Below are 26,051 nucleotides of genomic sequence, written 5' to 3'. Positions count from 1 at the left end.
ATGTATTTATGTATTTAAGTAATTATGTATTTAAGGTCCCTCCATGTCTTTTCATGGCTTGGTATCTAATTTCTTTTCACTGCTGAATAATAGTCCACTACCTGGATATACCACAGCTTATTTATCCATTCACCTACTCAAGGACATTTTGATGGCTTCAAAATCTTGGCAATTATGAAAAAAAGCTGCTAAAACCACGTGAACATTTTTGTGTAGATATAGATTTCCAACTCCTTTGGGTAAATATCAAGGAGCACAAGAGCTGGATTGTATAGCATATATTTAGTTTTGTGAGAAACCTTTGGACTATTTTCCAAAGTGTCTATCCTATTTTGCATTTCCCCATAATCTTCAGACATCTCCCCACATGATATATTATCTATTTACTTATGCAGCTTGGGACTGTTTCCTCCTTCATCTAGAATGTAGCTGTGGTGAAAGCTGATGGTTGCCTCTTCACCTCTGCATGCTTTGTAGGATAACCTGTGCACCACATGAATGAGCACTCACTAAATGTTTTCTCAGTGAAGATTTCCTTCACCCAGGGCTCTGTAGTGTGGAGTCAGTTAGGACACCACCACCATTTCTATATGTGCTCCTCATTCCCTGGCTCCTTCTCTTTCTCAGTCTGGAGCTGTCATCTCTAATGCTTCTCAAGTTTGTTCTGTAAAAGAGACCATATGTGCAGGGAGTGCCGGAGAAGGGGCTTTCTCGAGATATTTAGACCTGTGGGTGGGTCAGAGACTTCGGTTTGTGGAATCCTCTTAGGATGCCGTGCTTACTCAGAAGGCTTCATCTTCTGATTTACAAAATCATTTGCACTCAGAAATGAAGTCTCCATGCTGGGCCATCTGGTCTTGGCGCCGGGTTGTGAAGTACACACTTCCAGATGGATGCTCTTCGCATGGATGCCGGTCCTGAGAGCACACGTGGGGAGGGTTTCAGGGGAAGGGAGGTGGACTTTGATGGATTTCTCTTATATGCAGAACCTTTCTGTCCCGCAGGGCAGCTCTTCCATTTTGATTTTTGTGTTGATTTCTTTTTGCTTTCCCATCATTTTTCTCCTTCTGAATGCTTGTAAGTAATTTTTATCTAGAATTGAGTAAAACCTTCCATTCCAATTTTTATTCCCTCAAGTTTTCTTGGCTAATGGAAGAGACAGACTTTCAGGGGACAGGAAGTGAGAAATGAACATTTGGGGGAAAAGTAATAATGAAACTCCTACGATAAAATCTTCATTTCCTCTCATTTTAACCTTCTATTTGGTGCAAAGATATTTTCCAGATATCCGATATGTCCCTACAGTGATATTAATTACTAACATTTACATGTATTTATTATGTGCTAGTCACTGCTAAGTGTTTTAGATGTATTATCTTGGTTAATTTTCCCAATAATCTCACAAGACAGATTTTATTATTATTTCCATCTTAAAGATGAGCAAACTATAGAGGCACTGAATGATTTAGTGACTTCCCTTGTCTAGCCAGCAAGTGGGTTTGCTGGGACCTGAACTCAGATGGCCTGGTTCCACATCCGTGTTCCCAACGACTAAGCTGTGCCACGATTTCTGTAGAGCCAACTAATGTTCTTATGTATTTTAAATGAAGTGTTAGTGTCATGAATTTTTCTGAGTCTCTCAAATGTAAGCACATATTTTATGTAAAACTTTGTTGAAAAGCCTTTGAGGAAAGCTCCCGCATTTCCGGAGTTAAATTCAGACAAAATTCCTTAAACTGATATTTGAAACATTGCCCCCTAAAAGCCATTTGGTCTTCCTTATTATTTTTCCATTATTTTTTCTGTCAATGTTGTCTCCTTTATTTAAAAAAAGTAACCAAAGAGTTTTTAAAAGTACAGTGCATTGGAAACATAATTTTAAAATTCCATATTTTAATCAACTTATTGTATTTTCTAGATGTGATGTGAGTTGTGATGGTCAAAATAACAAGTATTATTTGAAGATATATTTGATGCCAAATATTCTTTATATGGAAGCACTCAATATATCATTTCTAAAAGACAATTTGTGTTCATTTCAGTTAATGCTGCTATTAATGACTTTATCAAGCACCTGTTCTATGAAGATCATTATGCTTAGAATTCTAGGTACAATAAATAATCTATGACATGGTCCAAGCTATAAAGAGGCTTAAAGTCTTAGAAATGTTCATAAAAATCATGAATCTGTAATTAAAAAATTATGAAGCAATAAAACTACAAAAATATGAAGCAAAGATGTTATTTATATTCTCAATTCTTTTTTCTAAAATGGATTTGAAACACCTAGAATCCAATATACTATTTTTCACATCTCTTATATATTTCATTCATTCATTTGGCCATTCATTCATTCATTCATTCAATATTTACTGAGCAAATATACATAGAAACTGACTATAAATTCTTTTTTTATAATCGAAGTATAGTTGACATATAATGTCATTTTTGTTTCAGATGTACTACATAGTGATCCAACATTACACAATGTTTACCATGATAAGTATAGTTACCATCTGTCACCATACGAAGTTATTATAATATTATGGACCATATTCCCTGTGCTGTACTTTTCATCCCTGTGGCTTGTTTTATAAGTGGAAGTTTGAACCTCTTAATCGCCTTCACCTATTTTGCCCGTCCCCTCACCTCCCTTCCCTCTGGCACGCACCAGTTAGTTCTCTTTATTAGTGGGTCTATTTCTCTTATTTTGTTGCTGTTGTTGTTTGTTATTTGTTTGTTTTGTTTTTTAGAGTCCCCATATAAGTGAAATCATGTGGTATTTGTCTTTCTCCATAATACCCTCTACATCCATCCATGTTGTTGTAAATTTGGTTTCATTTTTTTTATGGCTCAGTAATCTTCCTGTGTGTGTGTGTGTATGTGTGTAGGGATCACATCTTATCCATTCATCTATCAATGGACATTTAGGCTGCTTCTATATCTTGACTATTATAAATCATGCAGCAATAAACTGGTGCATATATCTTTTAGAATTAGCACTTTTGTTTTTTTGGGGGGGGCAAATATCCAGCTGTGGAACTATTGGATCATATGTTTTTTTCTATTTTTAATTTTTTGAAGAACTTCCATACTGTCTTCCACAGATGCTGCACCAGTTTGCATTCTCACCAACAGTGCATTGAGGGTTCCCTTTCTTCCACATCCACGCTAACAACTGTTATTTCTTCTCTTTCTGATGCTAGTCATTCTGACTGGTGTAAAGTGATATCTCATTGTGATTTTGATTTGCATTTCCCTGATGATTATGGTATTGAGCATCTTTTTATGTGCCTGTTAGCTCTCTGAAGGTCTTCTTTGGAAAAATATCTATTCAGATCCTCTGCCCATTTTTTAATTGGGTTATTAGGATTTTTTGGTGTTGTATGAGATCTTTACATATTTTGAATATTTATTTCTTATTGGATATATCATTTTCAAATGTCTTCTCTCATTCAGTAGGTTGTCTTTTCATTTTGTTGATGGCTTCCTTTGCTATGCAAAAGCTTTTTAGTTTGATGTAGTCCCAGTTGTTTATTCCTGTTTTTGCTTCCCTTGCCTAAAGAGATATATCCAGAAAAATGTTGCTAAGGCTGATGTCCAAGAAAATATTGCCTATTTTTTTTTAGGAGTTTCATCGTTTTAGATTTTACATTTAGGTGTTTCATCTAATTGGAGTTTATTTTTGTGCATTGTGTTGACCATAAATTCATGTAAGGAGTCCTGAGATTCTAAAGAATAGTGTTAGATGGACATTTTGACAGATAATAAAGATCATTAAATATCAAACAAGATTATGGCTTCTGCTTCCCTTAACATATTTTAGGGTGGTATTATAAAGTTTTTAAAAATCAAACAGTAAACAGAGAACACCTCTTATTTTGAAGTCTAAGTCAGTCTGTGGGAATTTAAAAAAACTCAGATAACTTTTCCTGAACTCAAGGAAAGGGGAAAGGGGGCAATCCACAATTGATTATAATAATGAGTGCTAAAAATAGAACAAAGCAATAGGTACTTTGAGAGATGGAAGAACACAACAAAAACAGCCTGGGAGAGGTCAGGAAAGGCTTTTGGGAAGATAAAATCTTCAGTGGGAGGAGGAATAGGGATAGAGAGGATAGAGGGCTGAGTTGAAGTGCAGCATTCTTAAGTTTAGGTTCATTGTAATAGAAGGGAAGGAGGCAGGCAGAGAAGAGAGGAAAGTATTTGAGTGTTTTAGGAAATTATTTCTTTAAATATATATATATATATATATATATATATATATATGTATATATATATTTTAAAGATTTTATTTATTTATTTGACAGACAGAGATCACAGGTAGGCAGAGAGGCAGGCAGAGAGAGGAGGAAGCAGGCTCCCCGCTAAGCGGAGAGCCCGATGTGGGGCTTGATCCCAGGACCCTGAGATCACGACCTGAGCCGAAGGCAGAGGCTTTAGCCCACTGAGCCACCCAGGCGCCCTAAATATATATTTTTTAAGATTTATTTATCTGTTTTAGAGTGATAGAGCATGCGTGAGGTGGGGGAAGAGAGAGGAGAGGAGAAAATCTCAAGCAGACTCCCTGCTGAGCAGGGAACCCCACATGGGGCTCAATCCCAGGAGCCTGAGATCATGACTTGAGCCTAAACCGAGAGTTGGATGCTTAACCGACAGAGCTACCAAAGCATCCCAGGAAATTATTTCTTTAGATTGAGTTCCTAATTTGAACCACAAAAAAAGAAAATTACTTGAGTTCCTGTTTTCTTGGTTCTCCCCCAGATGGTATGTAACTGGTATTCTGGATGCTGAGGAGAAAGGTGAACCCATTCATTACTTACCTTAGGATACCCTAAGGTATTAGGGCTTTAGTCTCTGAGGAGCTCCAGGTAAGAAAGGCCTAAAGATGACTAACCTGAATAAAGGCAATTGTTGAACCTGACTCTTTGGTATAAAGTTTCTAAATTAACATTACTTTAACTTTTGATTTTGTTCTTACTCCTCTAGTATTTATAGATTTGAGGCTATTGCTCTTTTGAGTTTCCACCTCTCTTTCTTTTCCACCCTTCCTGCCTTCCGTCTTATAACTTTGAAGGATTCCTCATATAATTGGCCAATTAGGACTTTCTCCCCCATGTGGGCCCACAGCTTTTGTTCAAGGCTTTCCGCCTTAGTGTAAATTCTGTAATGTTGTGCCCCTTCACATCCTCTGCATTAGATTTTAAGCAAAATTTTCACAGCCAGAATCAAAGTCATGGTCTCGGTCATGGTAAAAATGAAATAACAGTTGGCTCCAGAGACATGATATTTAGACTGATTTGAGAAAGGACTCTTTTTTCAAAGTGACTGATTTTCCAGGGTAAATTTCTATAGCCATTTTCTTTCCTTTACAGTGGCCTTTACAGTGAAGGAAGCTTTTCTTCCCTTTCTTTCTTTCTTTTTTCTTTTTGTGAAGGTTAATGTCTTAGAATGTCCGCCAATGTGCTTTGTGTCTTTTATACATTTTTGCAGTTCTGGTTCACTTCTTACATTGCTGGCTAGGGAGTTAATTGGCATCTCTCATAAATGATAAGTAACTCCTCCTGAGAGCAGATAAGATGCAACTTCTGCCCTTTGACTTTGCCAGCGTGCTTTCTGCCGGGCAGGACACCATCTTCCATTTAGAAAGCTTCTAACTTTTTTGTTTCAAAGGCTTCCTGGCATGGATTAGGAATAAGTGGGGCTAGGCTCACAAAAGATGGCCCACAAGTTGGCGTCTGCTCTTCACGATTCTGTGCATGGACCAAGAAAGGCAACTCTTGCATCTTCCTTTCAGTTTGTGCCACACTGCCTCAAAGAGAAAAGATTCACAACTTTAGAGAGATGCTTGTTGCTTCCTCCAAGCCCTGAAAATAAATTCTACTCAATGTACAGCATAACCTAGGGAACCAGAGCCCCCTGATTTAAAAAAAAAAATTAGGTTAAAGATAGTAAATTTTAGGGGTGCCTGGGTGGTTCAGTTGATTTAGCATTCACCTCTTGATCTCATATCAGCTCTTGATTTTAGGGTTGTAAATTCAAGTCCCACATTGGGCTCCATGCTGCACATGGAGCCTATGTTAAAAAAACAAAAACAAAAAAGATACTAACCTTCACACCCTGGAGAGAGAGTTGATAAGGTCATCTTAGGATGATGGTCAATTAAATTGGATAGGTCCAAAATCCAGAACAACCATCGTTTATTTTTCATGATTGTTGTGTGGACCAGACCCCATATTCCTCTGATATCATTCTGGCACCTATGCTTTGATAAAAACACCTCCCCCTAACACACACACACACACACATACACACACACACACACACACTGGCTTTCTTGGTTGAATAACCACTGTTGGAGTGGTGAACACAAAATTGTTACCTCTTAATGATAGAGAAACAAACTGTTTTCTCACATCATCTACTAGGATGTTATTATCATATCAATATGAAAAGAGTGAGTTCTATGGGCCACAAGACCGACCCATCAAAATTCTCCTGCTCCTGTGCATAACCGGTCTGTTTTTATGAACCCATTGTAGGGAGATGATGGCTTACTTGATATAAAATGAAGTCTCCATCCTTTTGTTTTTATCTTGACAGTTTCTGGTGCCACCATTGCTTTTTGGTAAATCTCATTATGTGATCTGAGCATCTAAATGAAAGATTCTTTTCTGCCAGCATACTGAATAAACACTACTCTTGCTTCTGGAATCCTTATGAGTGCTTCTGTACATCAAAGAGCTGCATCAGCTTTATTGGAAATGAGTTTGTTCCTGGGCTGCTATTTCTCAGTGAAGGGCATGTTTAGCATGGCAAGGCTAACTATGAAATCATTTTGAGAAGAAATACAAAAATCTTCCTGACAGCACATCTCTTCCCAAGGTCTTTTTCCTTTCTAAAGCAAATAAGGCAGATCCCGATTTTCCGTATATTTACAGTAGTAAATTATATGCTTTTTATGGCTTGAAATTTCATGCTGCACAATTCTCCTGCCATTATTGGGATCCACCTGCATTTTCCCATTTCAGTTGCACTTTCTTTCAAGTCATCGGGAGTTTCAACAGAAATTAAAATGGGAACCAAGCGTCTTGCTGTTAAGAAATTCTTTTGTGACCCTCTCTGATACTTAGACATGGAGTAAATTCTAAGCTAAAGGCTATATTCAGTGAAACGAATAGTGCCACTATTTTAAGTTATTAACACATAAAAATTTCATCATATGTTTTCCTTTAATGCTTTGGTTTAAAATGTTGAAATGATAGCCTAGGGGTAAATTATTGTGATTTTATTTATAACAATTGGGAGCTGTATATTTTTGTTTCTATGATTTAAAAGAATATATACTGTTCTGTACTTCCACCAAAAGTCTATTACTTTCCCATTTATAACTTACTACACTTGTGAGATTCCAAGTGACATTTATAAGGAGGAAGGATTTTACTTAAAAGCACTGAATCAGGGGTGCCTGGGTGGCTCAGTGGGTTAAGCCTCTGCCTTTGGCTCAGGTCATGATCTCAGGGTCCTGGGATTGAGCCCCACATCGGGCTCTCTGCTGGGCAGGGGGCCTGCTTCTCCCTTCTCTCTGCCTGCCTCTCTATCTACTTGTGATCTCTCTCTCTGTCAAATAAAAAAAAAATTAAAAAAAAAAAACACTGAATCACTTTTGTTCACAAAAGAACTCTATTAAAGGATGTAATAAGATTTTGGAAATTAAAAAAAAAAATGCTCAGGCCATTGACTTGTAATGATTCACATAACAGATCACATGAGATGAGGCATGTTTGAGTTTTTTTAGCTCCTAGGCAATTATTTCTTCTTCTAGATTTCAAGGAGGCCAAGTTGTTGGTATGAGAGACAGACAGGAGAGGGACACAGGGAGGGTCAGCAGAGATGATAGCTCTTCTACTCCAAAGGGCACTGTTGTTCCCAAGGGCACATTACCACGGAGCCATGGCCACTTCAGTAGCACCTGTCTGGTAGAAAGCTGTGTTGAGCTGCCAGAGAGCATCCCAGTCAGCTGGCTTCCACACTACCACACTTCCCACTGGGCTTGTGGCCTCAAACTCATCACTAGGCAATTTTAATTCTTTAGTCTGAATGCACAAATCTGGGTCTGAAGCATATCAGAACCTTCACCTCATGGTTTTTTTCATTCAGGTCATTCACCACTTTCAGTGGTCACATTTGAAGGCTACTGATATAAAAGGGAAGGGCAATAATTTGGTCGAAGTATACAATTTTGTACATTCTCACTCTGTTTTCTTTCTCCTTCACTTTCAATACATTTTTAGAATGCACAGCGGGCTGGGGGCCCAGAGAGTTCCCACTGGCATTCTCCTTTGGGAAGCTCTGGGTGGCTTGTGGACTGCCATGGAATTGAAATGAGCGTGAAGTCATATGATGCACTGAGTGGGCTTTAATCATGCATTCTGAGCTTCGGTAGATCAAATCTTGAGTTTTCATTCTTTTTTCTTTTAAATGGAGCAATAATATCTTACCTATTTGTTTCTCAGAGCTTTTTGGAAAATAATATGGGATAATACATAGAAGCAAGTTTTTTAAGGCTATACTCAAATGGAATTTGTCATCATTTCTAGTATCATTATTGCAACAGAGACCATAAAATGCACAGCTGGCTAAGCAATTTTACACTCAAAAACTGATTGTGTGAGAAAAGAAATCTGTTGTGATTTTCTCCCCTTCCTTCTTTATATTCGTCCTCAGAACTAAGAAGCCATGAGCATTGTGTAAATCTTTTTTTGGATTTGTTTTAGGAGAAAGGGCCCGAAATATGGCATTGAGGTGAGCATGTAAACAGTGTAAAATTTTCTATACCCATGCTATGTGCCTTCTGTGTTTGTAGCGAAGAAAATAGTAAATACCAATTTATTTGTTAGTATATTTCCACTTACTTAATACTTATTGTTTATCATACACTGTTCTATAGGCCTTCTCTGCATTGTCTTTTAATTCTTACAAGATCCCTGTGATAGCAGATGCTATTATTATCCTCATTTTATCTTTTTATTTTACTTTTTTTTAAAGATTTTATTTATTTATTTGACAGAGAGAGAGATCACAAGTAGGCAGAGAGGCAGGCAGAGAGAGAGGGAGAAGCAGGCTCCCTGCCAAGCGGAGAGCCCGATGCGGGGCTTGATCCCTGAGATCATGACCTGAGCCAAAGGCAGAGGCTTAATACACTGAGCCACCCAGGCGCCCCCTCATTTTATTTTTTTAAGAGTTGTATATTTATTTTAGAGAGAGAAAGAGTGTGTGAGTGCAAGTTGGGGGAGGAGCATGCAAGAAGGAGAGAATCTTCAAGCAGAATCCCAGCTGAATGGAGGTTCCTCAAAATGTTGAAAATAGAACTACCCTATGACCCAGCAATTGTACTGCTGGGTATTTACCCTAAAGATACAAACGTAGTGATCCGAAGGGGCACGTGCACCCAAATGTTTATAGCAGCAATGTCTACAATAGCCAAACTATGGAAAGAACCTAGATGTCCATCAACAGACGAATGGATCAAGAAGATGTGGTATATATACACAATGGAATACTATGCAGCCATCAAAAGAAATGAAATCTTGCCATTTGTGACGACGTGGATGGAGCTAGAGGGTATCATGCTTAGCGAAATAAGTCAATTGGAGAAAGACAACTATCATATGATCTCCCTGATATGAGGGATAGGAGATGCAACATGGGGGGTTAAGGGGGTAGGAGAAGAATAAATGTAACAAGATGGGATTGGGAGGGAGACAAACCATAAGTGACTCTTAATCTCACAAAACAAACTGAGGGTTGATGGGGGGATGGGGGTTGGGAGAGGGGGGGTGGGGTTATGGACATTGGGGAGGGTATGTGCTATGGTGAGTGCTGTGAAGTGTGTAAACCTGGCGATTCGCAGACCTGTACCCCTGGAGATAAAAATATATGTTTATAAAAAAAATAAAATTTAAAGTCTATGTAAATTCCCAAACCGGAAAAAAAAAAAAAAATCCCAGCTGAGTGTGGAGACTGATGCAGTGTTCGAACTCACAACCCGTGAGATTATGTCCTGTGCTGAAACCAAGAGTTAAACGTTCAACGAACTAAGCCACCCAGGAAGTCCTTATTATCCTTATATTAGAGATGATGAGATGAAGGTCAAAAGAGGTTAGTTAACTTGCTTAGTCTTCCAGGACTCATAGATATTTATCTCAGAAAGAAAGCCTGCTTTGTTTGGGAAGTTGCATTTTATGGTATATTCTTACTTCTTTAAAAAAAATTTTTTTAGTAATTATGGGAAAGTAAACTAAAACATCAATCATTATTAGTCTGGAAGGATCTGAAATTAGACAACAGCATTTGGTTAGTGGATAACCAAACACAGCTGTTGGAGGTGTGATGTCATAGAAACACAGAAGCATCCGGGAAAGCTGGAGTAATTAGTCAATAATGATTGAGACATGGGGCATTTCCTAAGGGAATATTAACCATCTGGGAGGAGTTGACAGATCGAACCATGCTACAGGTCATTAACTATAACAGTCATTACTCCTAGGAAAGTCTTATTTTGAAGTTAATACTCTGTCTCGAATAAACGTATTTAACAATGAACTGCTTGATTCTTCTTGTACTGGATGGACTGAAGGGACTTTGATATGAGTGGGTCTATGAGAGAGGACTGAGCAAAATATGAGAGCTAAACTATGTATGTATGAAAAGGAAGGCATATTTAAATATGTTAGATTCCATTTTTTGGTCATTGAAATTGGAATTTATTTATTATTCTTTTCCCCTCAGTGCAAAGGAAAGCATGATATCCTGCCAATAAGATCAAATGAGGTGGTTGTTCACATGCAGAGCTCAGCGAAGCAGTATACCCGGGTGAATACTGAGCTAAGATAGAAGCAAAAAATGAGGTAGAGTGACAAAGAGGGGGAAGAAAGAGGGGAGGAAGACATGGTTTCAAAGAAAGTCAGCAGAAAGAATTGGCAAAATGGAAGACCTTAAAGAGAAGGTAAGAAAGTACAGAGAGTTCTGGTCACTTGATCTTTCCCTTTTCTCTTGCTGGGTCAGCATCTGTACAGTTTCTATCTTCCCTAGCTGTTTCACATTTCTCACAGAATCTCTTATTACTCCCAGCACTCTTCAATAACCCTAACCCACTTCCCATCACTTGGCTCTTCTCCAGAAAATTTCCATTCTTAATGGACACCAAGATTTAAGCACCCCACGTAGAATGGTGCCTTTCAATGTAGAATGGCCTTTCAAGCCAGTGCTATTCAGATAGTGATTAAAGAGGAAGGAGGGGCAGGTGCCAGCTTAACCTTTCTTCTGTTATTCCACGGATTTCCACTTTAGCCCCAGACCTGCACAACCCCTTCAGAAGAGCAGCAGCTCTGCAGGCCATCAGAGCCTCATTTTTTGGAAGTAGTTTAGTCACCTATTGTTAATACTTGAGCTCAAGCCTTGCTGGTTAAGAGAAGGATGTCTTACTTTCCCCTGCCCCAAGAAACAATCAAATTTGCCTCCTTCACATATAATATTGCAGTCTCTTTGAGAAAAGTTCTGGTAAAAATAATTTTCCAGTGATATTTTAATACCTCATATAGGTGGGTCTCTTGGGAAGCTTTAAACTGGCTTTCTCAGTAATTTTATTAATCAGAAGGGAACTCCATCATCTTCCATTATCTCTTTCCTCTTTCAACTCTACTCCCACTCCATATCTCTCTCATACATACACATCTATACACTGAATTTTTAAAAAATTGATCCTGATTTGTCAACTGCAATTTTGATTTTATCCTTTTCTATATCCTTTTAATAAATAATAAGCTCTATTTCTACAAACATCAAGTCTATAGTCTATAAGTATTCCTACTTTTCAAAATTGAAATCTATGTTTTTCTTTTGATCTTGTGCCCTCCTGTAACTATCATCCTGTCTTCTTATAAACCCACAATTTTGATAGTATTTGATAAATAATAATTTATATTGATTATTAAGTATTTGGTGTATATTAAACACTTTAAAATCTATTATTTAATGAACATCTCTAAATAGCCATATGTAATTCGTGTTGTTTTCATTTTAAAGATGGGGAAACTGCCATCTAGAAAACATAATTATGTCACACAGGAAATAAGGAGCTGATCCAGGATTTAAAGCCAGAACTGTCTGAATCTACAGCTTTTAACAATTATAGTGTAGTTCTCTGATGAGCCTATACTTGTTTTCTGCACTTCCCTAATTCCCAGACTTCAGGAGGAGAGTAGTGATATCCTGTTGATACTGTTTAATGGCCAATGCAGTAACAAGTCTCAATCTTTCTTGGTCTTGATTTTTCTGCAGAACTTGGTGCCATGAAACATACTTTTTTTCCCCCCCCATTTCTGTTGATAGCATTTTGTCCTGGTTTATTTCTTATTCTGGTCACTCCTCAGTCTCCTTCATTGACAGTTTTACCTCTTTTGCCCCCTGTAGGTTAGTGTTCCTTGGGTTACCACAATAATCTTGTCTACACTTGTAGTGCCAAATCAGTCATTTAAAACTCTATCTTCAATGTAGACCTTTCATCTCAATTCAGAATATTATGTCTAGATGCTTACAAGATCCCCGTGGATGCTTCACACAGAAACTACAAATGCAACAGCTAGGAAGTTGAACCCATTATCTTCCTCCCAGACTGCTTCACTGTAAATGCCAATAGCACCTTCATACTCTTACTACATTCCCAGGCTTTGTTGGTTTCCTAGACTCCTTCTTGGTCCCCATAACTAATAAATATGCTCCATATCTGCTATAGACTGAATGTTGTGTCCCCCAAATTTGTACGTTAAAGCTCTAATCCCTTATGTAATGGTATTGGGGGTAATTAGTTTTAGATGAGGTCATGAAGGTGAAGCCCCCAAGATGAGATCTGTGTCCTTAAAAGGTGATGAAGGGACCAGAGCTTTCTCTTTCCACCGTGTTGAGGTAACAGTGAGAAGGCAGTTGTCTGTGAACTAAGAGGAGGGCCCTCACCAAGAATCCAGCCATGCTGGCACCCTGATCTTGGACTTTCATTCTCTAGAACTGTGACAAACAAATATTTGTTTTTTAAGACATCAAGTCTATGATATGCCATTACAATATCCCAAATTAAGAAAAAACCTTCCTATTTTTCTCCACTACATCATTCTTTTTGCTTTTTTCAGATTTTTGTTATATTGTTATCATTCCCTTGAACTATTGGCCTTTGTCCTGAATCCTGTTCTGTTTCCACCTGATCCCTACAACCTATCAAAACCTATCCTTGGAACAGTCACCAATTTTTTGAAATAAGCATCTGATCATGTCACAGTAGGCAGAAGAAAGAGCATGTTGAAAGCTGTGGGTATATTAAATGCAAAACACATTGGGGGTAACTTTAAGTAATTTACTATTGTTGGACATTGGATTCTGCAAATGAGGCCAGAAATTCATTGGGATACAAATTAAGGAAGTCTCAAATGCCAACCTCCAGATTAGGGATCAATAAAATTTTCTTGCTGTGTGTGGCTTTGTGGCCACATACGGTCTATCACATATTCTTTTTTTTTTTTAATACTTATTTGAAAGAGAGAGAATGTGTGCAAGATGGGGGACGAGCAGAGGCAGAGGAAGATGCTGAACTCCCCACTGAGCAAGGAGTCAGATATGGGGCTTGATCCAAGGACCCCGGCATCATGATCTGATCCAAAATCAGACATCAAACCGACTGAGCCATGCAGGTTCCCCTATCACATATTCTTCTTACTATGTTTCTCCAACCTTTAAAATATGAAAAACATTCTTAGCTTGGAGGTCACACAAACACAGCAATGAATGAAATAGATTTTACATCCCAGCTCTTGGATGGATTTTAAAGAAAAGTATTATTTAAAGTTAATATTATAAAGTTAATATTATATACTTAATATTAGTTAATATTTAATAGTTAATAATGGAGGCTTTCTCATTTTAAGGGTGGAAGGGAGATGTGGTCTCCCTAAATCCTCTAAATTGTCTCCTTAAATTTATTTCTCTCTCATCCCAGTGTGCTTCCTCATATTCTGATGCTGTAAAACTGGAAACTACATTTAAGACTTCTTTGCAGCTAAGGCTTTAAGTATGATTTAGGTTTGGCTAGTTAGGTGCACCCCCATGAAATGCAAAGGGAGAAATAAATCTGAGATTGTCTTTGAGTTGCTTCTTCTGTTTTTTGCTGTTAAGCATGGTCATGGAAGCAGTGGGTGTTTCTGTGACTGTGTTAGCATAGGTCCCTGTGACCTGGCATTAGTTTTGTGTTAGTGGAGAAGCAGGCCATGGACTATGAGGCATTTATTTATCTGGTATGTGGCAGGCTCTGGAGTGAACAATCCTGATGGTAATTCTGTAATCTCTGGAGTGTAGTTAAGATAGCATATTTTTGGAGTTAACACTTGCAGAGATGACTTCCTGATCCCCCACCTGGCATGGATTAGGAATAAGTGGAGCTAGGCTCACAAAGGATGGCCCCACTTTTCTGACTGTGGCAGAGGAGCAAATGTCCTGAGAGCCTAGCACTACTTCAGTATTCTGAGAGTTCTTCTCAGAGGCAATGTCTCCTTTGTCCTCCCACTGATTATGTAGAAACCTTGATAATTTCTTTTATGCTTAAAATACCTGGAGTGCTTTTTCTTATCTTTAAACAGATTCCTGACTGTGTCTTACTATCATATTTTTCATTTGGATGGACTTCATCATTTACAAAACACTTTTACTTACATTATCTCAAGTACTCTGTTTCACTGAAACTATCATGCCATAGATTACAAATGTACTTTTAAAAATGTACCACTATGAAAGCAAAAAATAGTTCTATTTAACCATGATAAAACGTTTTTAATTACCTAGAAATAATGTTATTATGCTTATTATAAATGCATTTTCTTTCCCTTCACTCCAGGTCAGTTTTCTAAGTATTCTCTATGTGACTTAATAGTTAAAGTGTCTGTAGTAGGTGTGTTAACATAAAAAAGAGGTAATAGAACTACGTAATAAATGAGGGAAATCTACCTTGCCCTGTGCTCTGCTTGCCCAATATTAAATTCATGAGTTCTTAGCCCAGAAGCTTTCAAACTTGGGTTTAGGGGGTTGGAAAAAAGGGGCTGTGTGAAACCAGCCAGGGAGATGGGTTGGAAAGATGGTGACAGGGTCATGACCAAGTACTCACCTTCACAGTTCTGGGGTCCAGAGCAGCCCCAAGCAGGAGCTTGGTAACAAACACTAACACGGATAATTGAAAGCAACCGCACGTTATAGGATACATCTCAACTTCAGTTGCTAAAATGGAGAAAATGTGCATATTATAATCAAAGAATGGTATTTTTACTACCATTATATAATGAAAAAAATCCAGGCTCCGGGATTTTAATGACTTCTAGTAGCTAGTTAGAGGCAGAGCCAGGAGTTGGAGTTGGATCTTTTGCAGTCAAACTCTGTGCTTTTTAGACCCTGCCATAACTGTTCTATATACAAGCTATGGATCTGAGGTAGTCAGTTAAATTTTCAAAGAGAAAGACAATACAATTTCCTTGGATCTTGTGGCAATTCCTTGTTATTTTTTCTTAAATCACTTAGACAAGAAATTTTTAACCTGCAGGGCTCAGCTCAAAACACTCAAATGGATGAGAATCTGGAAAGTCATTTTCCTTGAGCCTTTTCATATCTTTAAAAGCCTACTTCATCCAATGCTGTGTGCATGTGACGATATCATCCCACAGCTAAAAACAGAGTCTATTTCAGTGATGCCTTAAATTCACAGAAAATGAAACAAAATCCCAGATAATGACAACCATTTTAGAGTCTGTTAGGAATCAAATAAAAGGACTCAACAGCATGTCACTGAGAAGAATTGAATCAAGAATGAAGCAGATTTAGTGGTACCTCCTTAAAGTAATGATGAAGCACTGATTTGTCTAACTTGTCTCCATGTACCAGCTCTAGTAGGTCAGTTCTAATTACCTTTCCCTCTCTGGGCTATATATAGATAAATGCTTGGTTATTAAAATGCCTTGTAGGCTGGTTATTTAATTGCTACAGAATTGATTTCACGAAAGAAAGAAAAACAGATTAGAGCCCGAGATGTAAATGTGAGACTTGACAGACTGCAAGCAGTATGTTGCTCAAGTCTATCAATAGAATTGTCAGCCCACAGTTTCTAGCTGGCTATTATGGATCCATGTAATAAAGGAAGAACACATTTGACAACTATAAGAGAAAATGTAACTGCTCTTCCCTCCAAAATAGCAAGAAATGGTGTATTTTTGTCTTATTTCCATGCTACCTCTCTTATTATACATTATCAAAAATAATTTTAAATTGGAATGGCTTCCCTGTTTGCTCATGAAATGTTCATACTTTCCTTTTGCTCTTTTCTCCCCTTGTTTCTTTCTCTCTTCAATATCACAGGTGGTGGTGGTATGCTCTATTTTGGACACTAGAGAAGTACATTTCATATTCTTGCTGTGTCTCATAACTACAAACCAGAGAACACGTAAAATGCATTTTCTCGCCTGATTTTTGTTTTGGAAAAATCTTGCCATTTCAGACAAACTAGAGAAAGGGATAATCAAATAACAGAAAATAGACTTAATATTATTTTAAAATTTGTTTATTTAACATCCATTGCTAAATATTTACACTACCGTGAGTTCAACAATGAACAAAACAAAGACCTTGTTCTCAGGTTCTCTCCTTTCTAGATGAAAGACACACCAAGACAGAAATGTAATGATAGGTCATGATAAGTATAATGAGGGCGTATTTTATTAGTATATTTTAAGACATATTTTTCTTCCTTGCAGTTATGATAATAGGGTAGTATATTAATCTGCTCAGTCTGCCATAACAAAATGCCACACAGACTGGGTGGCTTAAGCAACAAAAATTTATTGCTCACAGTTCTGAAATCTAAGAAGTCCAAGATCAAGGAGCAGGCAGGGTAGATTTCATTCTGAGGCCTCTTCTATTAGCTTGTAGGAGGCTACTGTCTTGCTGTGTACTCACATAGTCTTCTGTGAATGCACAGAGAAGGAGAAGGAGCACTCTGACATCTCTACATATAAGGACGCTTATCAGATTAAGGCCTTACTCTATGACCTCATTTAACTATACTTACTTCTTTAGAGACTCTATCTCCTAAAATAGCTACTTGGGCATTACAGGTTCATCATATAAATTTGAGAGGACTCAAACATTCAGCCCATAATAGGTAGAGTAAGTGTGAGGATAGTCAATGCTGTATGAGTCAGTGCAGAGAACTGTTTTAAAAGGATGACCATGTACAGCCTTTCTGATAAGATAATCTTCGACCAAGACCTAACTAAAGGGAGGGATCCCAAATAAATAACTTGGGGAAATTATTCCAGGCAGTGGAATAGTAAGTGCAAATGTCTTATGACAGAAGCAGGCATGGTGTGTCTAAGAAGTAGCAAGGTGGGCAGAAGTTTTGGGCTGCCCAGAAGACTACTGGCAGATGGGTCGTGAAGTCCAGCCCAGCAGGGTCATGGTTCTCAACTTGATCAATCCCCATGCCCCATTTTATAGCAAATATTTTGTAATGATTGCTTTTGTATTCTGAAGATTCATGGAACGTATAAACTAACTGTGAAAATATATTTAGGAAGACCATAGAGTAGATATTACATAACACATGCACTATAATAACTTAAAACATGCACCAAATAAAATTAGATGAAACTTTATAGTCTCTTAATGAAACTTAAAACACCTGCTTTCCTCAATTGCTTTGATGTTAACATTCCTATTGAACCTGTCAATATACTTTAAAGTATATGTAAACAGATGGCATAAGGGTAAATTTATGCTAGGATATAAACCCTTCAAGATTTCTGATGAAATAAGGTCTGAAATAATGGCATTTTCCTTAATCAACCTTTGTGCAATGTGTTTAGATATATGTTCATCAGCCCTTTATGTCTATATGCCCTCAGAGTCTTTATCCCTGTGATATACCTTGCAACTATATATTCTCAAAGTAAGGGAGAGACATCATTTTTCCTTGTTTTTGGCTAATGTGAAGCTGCTCATTTTTATCATAAGTGGAGGGAAAGACTGTCAAATTAAATGGAGCTCTGAATTGGAATTCTGAAGAGAAATTGAAATTTTGGACATTGCCTAAAAGATATCAAAATTGTAGGAAGTGTGAGACAGTGAGGAAGAGTTAAATGCACACACAGTGTACTTGATATAGAGACGGGCAGGCTGGACAGAGCCCAGTGGCCTCTGAGGCTGAGGCAGCCCCTCTGTGGTCTGCCTGATGACCTAGAATTAAGATGACTTTCCAGGGCCGGGGGGGGGGGGATATCCTACCACCCATGCAAAACAGCTAATACCTGAACACATGAGAACACTTTTGGCCTATTCTTTCATTGTCTAATATGCTGGGCTTCAAGTAGACTACTTCACTATATCCATGTGCCTGGATATTCGGGGTAATTTAGTCATGAAAAGGGTGATGACTCAATTTCTTTGATTTATAAATATTTGTTTGGAAGTTTATCTTAATATGTATATGTTCAAAAATTTGTAAGTGTGACTGATGAGATATATTATTTATAGTTGATTGTTAAATTCCCTTATCCTATACTTAATATCACCTGGGCAGTTAGAATTGGAAAAAAGATATTCCGTCTCATGATTTGTGGAAATGAAAATCTAATAGATAAAATTTTCATCTCTCTCTCCCTCTCTCTCTCCAATATATCACATCAAATCTTATTATGTATAATATAAATTATATAAATTTATATATATTTATATATAATATGAATAATATAAATTATATATATATATATATATATATATATAAATGGGCAGGTAGATTAGATTGTGAATATGCCTTAAAAATGAAATATAGTTTAATTAGTGGCTTCTTTCTGTCAGGATTTTATATTTTGGAGTTGGAGTAGTAGACTTTATTCAATGAAATAAATATGTAAGAAAATATATTAAACAGTGAATACTATTGTCCTGTCAAAAGGTAGATACTAACTCCATTATAGCTATAGAGCTCATTCTAACTTTTGGTTACAAATCTGCAGTTGCAAGGTCAAATGCCAGCTTTTGGTTATTCCGTCCAGTTGGGTCATATGGTTTTTGGATTTGTGGATGTTTCCTGTCCCTCGTGTTCTGGGTTGCCAGATTACAGGCTAGTGGGACAATCATTTTTTTGAACAGGAATTCAGAGAAGTAGGCTGGATTCTGCTTTCCAGATTTTCCCTTCAAGACCAATAGACTTGAGTTAGCCCTACTGCCAAAGGGTGGCATGAAGGGGAGAAGAGAGGCTAGGAGAGAGAGCCCCCAGCGCCCTCCAAGTGAAAAGAAACAGGAAAAGCAGACAGAAGCATCCCCTTGCAGAAGGAGGAGGAAATCCTTATGCGTACAATATTTGAGTCTTACATAGACGCTCTACTGAAGAGTAATGAAATTATGTGGTCACCCAGCCTTGGTCATATTCAAAGAAAGACACAATGTAACAAATGGATTCCTACTAGCAGGGATGCAGTGACTTCTTGACTGAAGAATTAACTATTAAAGGCATCAAGTTTTATTTCACAGAGGTTGAATCCTGATGAACTGAGAGGATATTCCAAGTACTAAGGATTTTGCCTTCAGGCTATCATCCCTGCTTGAACAGAATTTGAATGGAACAGCTGGAGCACACTTTTTTTTTTTTTTTTTTTTTTTTTTGGTCTTGGTCATTAGATTTTATATTACTGCAGCAACGAATAGAGCAAAATCGTTTCAGAAGAAGCAGCTTATTAGATTTCAGCATTTTGGTTAGGAGTAGCCAACTTTTTACTAAATATGAATTTAAATCACTGAAAAACAGAAAAGAAATATTAACTTTGGGTTACTTACGATGCAGGTCTTAAAGACCTTTTAAAAAATAAAAGGAAACTGGGGTGCCTGGGTGGCTCAGTGGGTTAAAGCCTCTGGCTTCAGCTCAGGTCATGATCTTAGGGTCCTGGGATTGAGCCCTGCATCAGGTGATGCTGAGCAGAGAGCCTGCTTCCTCCTCTCTCTCTCTCTCTCTGCCTGTCTCTCTGCCTACTTATGATCTCTGTCTGTCAAATAAATAAATAAAATCTTTAAAAAAATAAAAGGAAACTGACCATATTAAGTTAATAATTAATAATAGTGTTGATTGGGCTTGTTAGCCCCATTTTGAAGCATAATATTTTCCCCTTGTATCAACTACTTTTCATGGATGTGTTCCATTGCCAAAGGTTTTATTTTCTTCATCTAATACAGATATTTCAAAATCTGTCTCACTGGTTATAAAAGGGGAAAAAAAAGGAGGGGGAAGGCATCATGTGTAATAGAAAGCATGAAGCTTGGGGTTAGCTGAGAAGGGAAAAAGACATAGACAGGTGTCCCCACACCATATCCCATTATTATCTTATTTGGATGCACATGAATCTTAGAAGCAGAGATTGCTACCATTGAAGCTTAGAGATGTTCACTCTGTTTGCCCTGAGTCACAGGAAGTTTTGAGGGTCAAATCCAAGTCCATCTGATCCAAAGTGAGTGCTTCCTCCACATGCCACAATGCTCCTTGGGGGCTGCATTCTATTTGGCAAGGCTTTTAGTATTAATGTGAAGTAGGAAGAACTACCAACATAAGATTATTACCGTCAAAATTAAAATGGCACCCTGTAAGTGAAGGTGTTTTGTAAACTTTAAAATGCCAAATAATGGAAATGATAGATTGTGGTTATATTATGGAAAATTCAACATGATTCTTAAAGTGGATAAGACACTTTAAAACACCCATATCCTGTTAATGGCATAGTTCACTTGAGTCATCTACATAACAAACATGGACAATAAGAGTTAAGATATACATTTGAAAGGTATTGCCAAGTGCAATATGTGTATAGAAAACCAGGATCACTCAGAGGAAAACAACTGTAGCCACGTTGATGCTGCAAACTGGCCACTGAAAATCATTATGTACATAAGTATAATTATTATGTACATAAGAGCTATAGCATTGGAAAATGTTAATATGATTAAAAGTTAGCGACAAGAGAGGGATGTCAATGGGTTGTGCTAAATATAAGATTTTTTTTCTTGGTACTGTCAGAAAAATCCTTATGCTTACTACTTTTCTAAAAAGGGAGAGGAATAGAAGAGGGGGGAAGCAGATACATAGTTTTACCCTTTACATGCATCCTTTCAGTCATACATGGTAATCAGACACCGCTATTTCTGGCTCACAAATCATTTGCAAATTGCCTGGCTAGCACTCACCTTGTTTCATCCTTGCCTACACATTTGTCAGCCATCAGAACCACCTACAACAGTTTCCACTCAAATAGCATGGTTACTAACAAATCCCCTCAAAGTGAAAATAAATGCGTGCAGTCGCGTGACACCCTTCGCTTTTCTTCCCTCCCTATGGCTGGGGCCCATTTGGCACCAAGCATTATGCTGTCCAGATGGTGGCCACTTCTCTGCTCCTGCTTTAGCACTTCGCCTGCCAAGGCTCCGAGTGCCAGTTTTCCGGTGAGAATCTGTTTGCAGGAAGATAACTGCCCGGGTTATGTCACCTCCTTTGTTGTCCATAACTGAGACCATAGTGAAACAAGGGCTAGGGCCAAGAAGAGGGACGAGGTAGGTAAAGAGAGAGGTTTGTATGAAAATAGGAAATTAATGGAGAAATATAATGCACTGACTTACCTATGTGACTTTTGGTAAGTTATTTGAACACTCTGGACTTTCATTTCTAAAATGAAACAGTTGGACTGAATGATTGCCTGCCACTCCTTATCTCTAACTTTCTACAACCTTATGACTGTTGAATGTATGTGCTTCAGGAGCATGCCTCTGAGCAAGATCCATTCTACATTACAGTGATGACTATATTACGGCCAGCCACCAGTTTGGGGGAGGAATAAATAAGTTTCAGATACATGTGGGAGGTAGCTTCTTTATAGAAAAACTAGGTCTGCCTGATGAAACATTTCAGTGGGATCCTAATTTCAGACTGTCATGTTCTTCAGTGTTGAGAAGAGTTTTCTAGGCAAGTGCAGATTTCTTGTCTGCAAGTGTCTAATTGGAATTGTGTTGATGCAGGAAAGGATGATTTACTGTGTTTCTGTGATAAATTGGATACTGGGGACATTGTGCTGAATAATTTTGAGCCTGATACCCATGGAACAGGCTGTGCAGTGGTTTGTATCAGCAGACCACGGGGAATCTTTCCACAAGAGTGCCAAATTAGTACATACACCATTCAGATATTTTTACTGAAGTGGAGGCCATTTACAAAGGTGCTCAGATGGGTTTGACCTCATCACATTTCCCTACTCGGGCCCTCAGAGTGTGCAGGTGTCAAAGTACTGCCCACAAGCCCTTGGTGAGTTCTGGAGCTGTCCAAGGTTCCAAAGTTCCAGAGAGGGAGCCTGCAGCACTGTCAGAGAGCTCTGGGCTCCACTTCAACTTGGCACTCTGCTGTGTGGCTATAAATATTTCTTTGTAGATCTTGTCATCTACTATGTAAAAAAGTAAAAATCAAGGAGAATGCTTGAGGTAAAAAGATACTACTGCTTTGATATTCAACTTACTCTTATCCAAATTATGAATCATTTTTCCATCAATATGTTTTTAATAACAATTTTGAACATACAACAACACTGAATATTTTGTCACAATCTACCCACCTTTCCTTCCCATTTAAAGTTTCAGCTGGGGTGGGTGGGCGGTATGGGTAGAGCTTGATAGAAAAACATTGTTTTCTTCCTTTTGAATATGCTGAAGTTCTGCACGTGACTATATATATTAAATGGGTGATGGTTTCCTATATTTTGATATGATATATATTTGCTTTCCACGTGACATAGACCCTCTTGTGCACAAGATTAACTCAGAACACAGGGTCCTGTAAAGTTCAAGGCTAGCAAATTTTATGTATTAGAATTGAGGTAGACTAAATAGAATGCCACAGACTGGAGAGTTAAACAACAGAAATTTATTTCTTCACAATTCTGGAGGCTAGAAGTTCAAGGTCAAGTTTTCAGCTGATTTGATTTCTGATTAAGATTTGTTTCTGGCTTTCAGATGAATGCCTTCTCGTCATGTTCCCATGTGGCCTTTCCTCAAAGTATGTATGTAAGGAGGGAGAGAGAGAGCTCTCTGCTGTCTCTTCTTTAAGGACACTAATCCTATTGCTTTGGAGCCCCTTCCTTCTGAGCTCATTTAATCTTAATTATTTTCTTAGAGGCCCCATCTCCAAATATAGCCACCTACAGGATTAGAGTTTCGACATGCTTTTAGGAGGACACATACATTCAGTCAATAACAAGAAGGTTACAGATTCACAGGGTATATACAATGTAGGAGTGAAGGTGGTATAGTTTAGTGGCTAAGAAGTATGTCTTTGAAGTCGTTACATCCTAGTTTGATTTCTGGTTTTGCTACTTACTGTGTGACCTTGGACAAGTTCATTTGGAAATCATTTACCAAATATTTTTTAAGGATCTATGGGTCTTATTATAGGAGCTGACCAAAGAGTTATAAATATTACAGAAGTAAATAATACTGTCCATGTTAGAGCCCTAGAAGAGTAGTTGAAACATGGAAAATATTTGGTAAATTCTAGTTTCTAAAATTTCCTTGTTCATCTGAACATAGAAGACACAAGTTTTATTTCTATTCCTTTGGAATTCCCAGGAAGTGAGTCAATTTCCCAATGGGACTCTGATTTAGCAAACATGAGGCAGTTTCTACAAGCAGAGTGGAAACCCTAAGGTTTCTAAGTATGTGTGTGTATATATGTGCATGAGGCATCATGTGTGTAGGTGGGGAGAAGGAGGCCTGGTCCAAGATAGCATGGGCAATACATCCAGATGGAGATTGAAAATACCCACTGTGCACTGAGTGGTGGGGCGTAACTATTACAGATTGCACTATAGGAATAATGAATCTCTGTTGGTCTCTTGAAGTCACCACTGTCCCTGATAGTCTTGCAGGCAAGAAGTAAGCTATAGGGATCTCCTCCAATCAGTATTCTGTCTGAATTTACCCAGTCTGCTTTGTGGAGCCTCTTCATTTCTGATGTCAAGGGTCGAGATAGCAATGTAGTAACTAATCCAGCAGATATTGTAGATTTCTTTCCCACTAAATGAGCAAAAGAATCTGCTCATGTCCACACTTTACATATGTAAACACACACACACATACTTACTTTTATAACTTTTTTTATTATTTAAGTATAATCGAGATACAATGCTATATTAGTTTCAAGTGTACAACATAAGTGTTTCAACAATTCCATGTATTACATAATGTTCACTACAATAAAACACCCACAAACTTTTCAAAACTTATGATAGGGCTTGAAGGTAAAGAGCTTTGAGAGAATAAATACTAAAATTCATTTTATTTTCTTTTAAGGGAGAAAAACGATTTAACCATATCCTCTTGTTTAGAATTACAGATAACATCTTTTAATTCTTTATTGATTTTTTAAATTAAATTGTTATCAGAATGACCTAAAAGCATCTTAAAAGCTATCCTCTGGAATCTTCCACAATACCCCAAGTACATCGATCTAAAGTTTTGTCAATCACATGAATGTTTTCCACCTTCCAAATAAATTCTGGTGGCATTGGGATGCCGCAGAAAGAGAAATGGACTGAAAGTCAGGAGGTGGGTCCTAGTTTTTGTTCAGCCCAAATCAATAATTATCTTGAGAAAGCCACCAACCGCTTGTCCTAGAAGAAGGCTCTAAAACTCTCTGGAAGTTAATATCCTTACCTGAGAAATGAAGGTGTTGGTGTAGATAACCTCAAATGCTCTTTCCACTTGATCCTTAAAAATGGCTTGGCTAACATGCCACAGACAGTCTAAGTGATTTACATTCATTGTATCACTTAATCTTTGTGATGACCTTTGTCACTCACATTTACAAACAAAAACCTAGAGAAGTTAAGAAATTTGCCTTGAGATCTCATAGCTAGTAAATGGTTGTCATACCCAGCCCAAGTTTTTAACTGTCAAACATTTTAGCCAACTAAAATAGCATCTGTATGTCCAGACTTGACATTGGCTCAGTAAGAAGACATAAACACAAATAAAATAGAGTCTTCCTTATTCTTATCAGTTCAAGTCAAATTTTGGAAACAAACATACAAATAAACAAAAATACTTAAAGTAATTGGATTTCTGTGTACTGCTCTCTAAATAATAATTTGGTAAAGGAAAAGAGAATTGTAGGCTTGAAATCTATAAGATGAGGTGGGATTAGGAGAATGATCTTCAAATATGCATAACATTGAAACAAAGGAGATATAGGGGACTGCCATAGATTGTGAATATATCAAGACCAAAGGCAAAATGGTACAGGCAGTGATGAGGCTGTGTGTGAGCTCTGAGGTATGCATTAGGAAATTAACTTGGAAAGATACAGAATGGGTGTAGGTATGAGTGATCTTCAAATCTCTAAGCGAGAAGAGAGAAATTGCTGGCAAGCTTTTAAGCAGGGAGTGAATCTGAGTAAATACATTATCATTCGTTAGGTCAGACTATGTATTGAAGGGGACAAAGAAATAAACTGTGGTATATTTGTGGAACTGAGCTACAGACTAGAGAGCAGGAAAGAAAAGGAGTTCAGGGCGCCTGGGTGGCTCAGTGGGTTAAGCCGCTGCCTTCAGCTCAGGTCATGATCTCAGGGTCCTGGGATCGAGGCCCGCATCGGGCTCTCTGCTCAGCAGGGAGCCTGCTTCCCTCTCTCTCTCTCTCTGCCTGCCTCTCCGTCTGCTTGTGATCTCTCTCTGTCAAATAAATAAATAAAAAAAATCTTTAAAAAAAAAAGAAAAGGAGTTCATTCTGAATGATGTTTGAAAGACAAAAATAGATTATAGGAGATATAAAAAAAAGGTAGCATGAAACAAGACTGTCTTACTGGATTTCTAATAAATCTTAACATTGCCATTCTTCTCTACTTAAGATATAAGAAGGGATTTGTGGGTGAAGGAAAACAAAGAGGG

The 26,051-nt window shown here is 37.8% G+C and overlaps 1 long non-coding RNA gene across 2 annotated transcripts in view; it reads left to right on the top strand.

Moving 5' to 3' along the window:
- LOC125102677 (uncharacterized) overlaps nt 1-26,051 on the top strand; it is a 263,935-nt gene that overhangs the window by 68,383 nt on the left and 169,501 nt on the right. The gene's annotated exons all lie outside the window — the stretch shown is intronic.

This window comes from Lutra lutra, chromosome 6 (assembly GCF_902655055.1).
Source record: "Lutra lutra chromosome 6, mLutLut1.2, whole genome shotgun sequence".
Taxonomy (NCBI): Eukaryota; Metazoa; Chordata; class Mammalia; order Carnivora; family Mustelidae; genus Lutra; species Lutra lutra.
Note: the sequence above shows the minus strand (reverse complement) of the source record. Positions and strands in the feature narration are given on the sequence as shown.